This window comes from Arvicola amphibius, unplaced genomic scaffold (assembly GCF_903992535.2).
Source record: "Arvicola amphibius unplaced genomic scaffold, mArvAmp1.2, whole genome shotgun sequence".
NCBI lineage: Eukaryota > Metazoa > Chordata > Mammalia > Rodentia > Cricetidae > Arvicola > Arvicola amphibius.
The window spans coordinates 280,339-284,398 of NW_024582311.1; positions in this window are offsets into that span (position 1 = coordinate 280,339).

The window sequence follows — 4,060 nt, forward strand, 5'->3', positions numbered from 1 at the left end:
ACTTAACCCTAACCCATACCCTAATCATAACTCTAACCCTAGCCCTAGAACTAACCCTAACCCTATGGAACACTTTTTTTCACTTCTGATAATGCCATGCACTATTAGAAGTAAGTGCATCACTTCTGAGAGAAATGCACACGTGTTTCTCTGGAAAGCATTGGAAGAATTTTGTACACTTTCAAAAGAAAGTCCATATTTTTCAAAGTATAGCATTTATACAGAAACGCTACACTCCATTCACTACTAACAATGCTTTCCAATCTTTGAAGCAAGTCCTTCACTTTTTTTATTTTCCCTAACCCTAACCCTAACCATAAACCTAACCTTATCCCCTAACCCTAACCCTAACCCCTAACCCTAACCATAACACTAACCCTAATACCTAACCCAAAACAAAACCTAACACTAACCATAACCCTAAGCCTAACCCTAACGCTATCGCTAACCATAACCCTAAGCCTAACCATAACCCACGGGCTTCACTATTTAGACAAACTGTTAGGGTAATTTAGAAAGCCTCTCGAGAATTAAGTACACTTTCGAAAAAAAAATTGCTTATCTTTTAATGAACAGGATTTAGATAGAAATGCAACACTCCATTCACTTCCAACAATGCTTTACACAATCAGAGGCAAGAGCTTCTCATTTATAAGAAAGACATGTGCGTTTCTCTCATAAGATTCTGAAAACTTATGTACATATTAAAAGATAGTGCTTACCTTTAAAAAGCATGTAGAAATATATTCAACACTCCATTCGCTTTTAACAATGCATGATAATTTTCAGGGCAAGACCTTCTCATTTAATAGAAACACACATGTGTTTCTCTGGAAAGGTATAAAGAATTATGTACAATTTCAATAGAAAGTGCCTATCTTTCAAAGTACAGCACTTATACAGAAACACTACACTCCATTCGCTACTAAAAATGCTTTCCAATCTTTGAAGCAAGTCCTTCATTTTTTCTTTATTCTTTCACTAACACTAGCCCTAGCCCTAACCCTAACCCTAAACCTTGCACTAGCCTTAAACCTAAACTTCACCCTAAACCATACAATAATCCTAACCCTAACCCTAGCAGTAGAACTAACCCTAACCCTAACCCTAAACCTAACACTAACCCTAACCAGGATCCTAAACCCTAAACCAAACCCTAACCATAACCCTAACCTAACGCTAACCCCTAAACTTATCCCTAACCCTAACCCTAAACCTAACCCTAAACCTAACCCTAAACCTAACCCTAACCCTAACCATAGCCATAACCCTAAACCTAGTCGTAACCCTAACCCTAAACATAACCCTTACCCTAACCCTCACGCTTACCGTATAACCCTAACCCTAACCCTAACCCTAACGCTAAACCTAACCCTAAACCTAATTCTAACCCAAACCCTAACCCTAACCCTAAACTTAACCCTCTAACCCTAACCCTAACCCTAAAACTAACCTTAACCCTAACCCCTAACCTTAACCATTACCCTAATTCTAAACCTAACCCTAAACCTAAACCTAACCCTAACCTCTAAACTTAACCCTAACTCTAACCCTTGCCATAGCCTTAAACCTAAACTTAACCCTAACCCATACCCTAATCGTAACTCTAACCCTAGCCCTAGAACTAACCCTAACCCTAACCCTAACCCTAAACCTAAACCTAACCTTAACCCTAACCCTAACACTAACCCTAAAATAATCCTAAACCTAACCCTAACCCTAACCCTAACCGTAATCCTTACCCTAACCCCTAACCCTAACCCTAGCCCTAGCCCTAACTCTAACCCTAACCCTAGCCCTAGCCCTAACTCTAACCCTAACCCTAGCCCTAGCCTCAACCCTAAACCTAGCCCTAAACATGACCCTTATCTTAACCCTAATCCTAACCCTATCCCCAACCTTAACCCTAACCATAACCATAAACCAAGTGCTTCACTTTTGAGACCAACACGTTTGGGTATCTCAGGAAAGCCTCTCGAGGATTATATACACATTCAAAAGAAAGTGCTTATTTTTCAAAGAACTGCACTTAGACAGAAATGCCTATCTTTCAAAGTACAGCATTTAGACGGAAATGCAAAACTCTATTCTCTTCTAAAAATGCTTTGGACAGTTTGAAGCAAGTGCTTCTCTTTTGTGACAAATGAATGAGAATTTCTATATGAATCTTCTAAAAAAAGTACACTTTAGAAAAAAAGTTCAAAACATTCAAAGTACAGAATTTGGACAAATATGCAAGACTCTTTTCACTTCTAATAATGCCATGCACTCTTAGAAGTAAGTGCATCACTTTTGAGAGAAACGCACATGTGTTTCTCTGGAAAGCATTGAAAGAATTATGTACACTTTCAAAAGAAAGTCCACATCTTTCAAAGTACAGCATTTGTACAGAAATGCTATACTCCATTAACTACTAAAGATGCTTACCAAAATTTGAAAAAAGTCCTTCATTTTTTTTATTTTTTATTTCCCTAAACCTAACCCGACACTAACCCAAACCCTAACCCTAACCCTAAACCTAGCCCTATCCCCTAACCATAACCCTAACCCTAACCCTAAACATAACCATAACCCTAACCCTATAGCTATCTCTAACCATAACCCTAAACCTAACGATAAACCAAGTGCTTCACTATTTAGGCAAACTGTTAGGGTAACTTAGGAAAGCCTTTTGAGAATTAAGTACACTTTCGAAAAAATTGCTTATCTTTTTTTAGAACAGGATTTAGATAGAAATGCAACACTCCATTCACTTCCAACAATGCTTTACACAATCAGATGCAAGAACTTCTCATTTGTGAGAAAGACATTGCGTTTCTCTCATAAGATTCTGAAAACTTATGTACACATTAAAAGACAGTGCTTACTTTTAAAAAGACAGCATGCAGAAAGATATTCAACACTCCATTCTCTTCTAACAATGCATGACACTTTTCAGAGCAAGAGCTTCTCATTTAAGAGAAACGCACATGTGTTTCTCTGGAGAGCTTTTAAAGAATTATGTACCCTTTCAATAGAAAGTGCCTATCTTTCAAAGTACAGTATTTATACAGAAATGCTACAATCCATTTAATACTAAAAATGCTTTCCAATCTTTGAAGCAGGTCCTTCATTTTTTATTTTTTCTTTCCCTAACCCTAGCCCTAGCAATATCCCTAACCCTAAACCTCTAACCCTAACCCTAACACTAACCCTAAACCTAACCCTAACGCGTAACCCTTACCCTAACCCTAACCCTAACCCTAACCCAAACCCCTAACCCTAACCCTAACCCCTAACCCTAACACTAACACTAACCCTAACCCTAACCTTAACACTAACACTAACCCCTAAACCTAACCATAGCCCTAGACCTATCCCTAGCCCTAGCACTAACCCTAACCCTAACTCTAACCATTACCCTAAACTTTAACCCTAACCCTAACCCTAGGCCTAGTCCTAACCCTAACCCTAACCCTAACCCTAGCCCTAGCCTCAACCCTAAACCTAAACCTAACCCTAACCCTAACCTTATCCCTAACACTAAACCTAGCCCTAACCCTAACCCTTAACCTAACGCTATCCCTAACCACAACCCTAACCCTAACCATAACCCAAGTGCTTCACTTTTGAGACAGACACGTATGGGTATCTCAGGAAAGCCTCTTGAGGATTATATACATTTTCAAAGAAAGTGCTTATTTTTCAAAGTACTGTACTTAGACAGAAATGCTTATCTTTCAAAGTACAGCATTTAGACGGAAATGCAAAACTCTATTCTCTTCTAACAACGCTTTGGACAGTTTGAAGCAAGTGCTTTTCTTTTGTGACAAATGAATAAGTATTTCTATATAAATCTTCTAAAAAAAGTACAATTTAGAAAAAAAGTTCAAAACATTAAAAGTCCAGAATTTGTACGAATATGCAACATTCATTTCACTTCTAATAATGCCATGCACTCTTAGAAGTAAGTGCATCACTTTTGAGAGAAATGCACATATGTTTCTCTGGAAAGCATTGGAAGAATTATGTACACTTTCAAAAGAAAGTCCATATTTTTCAAAGTACAGCATTTATACAG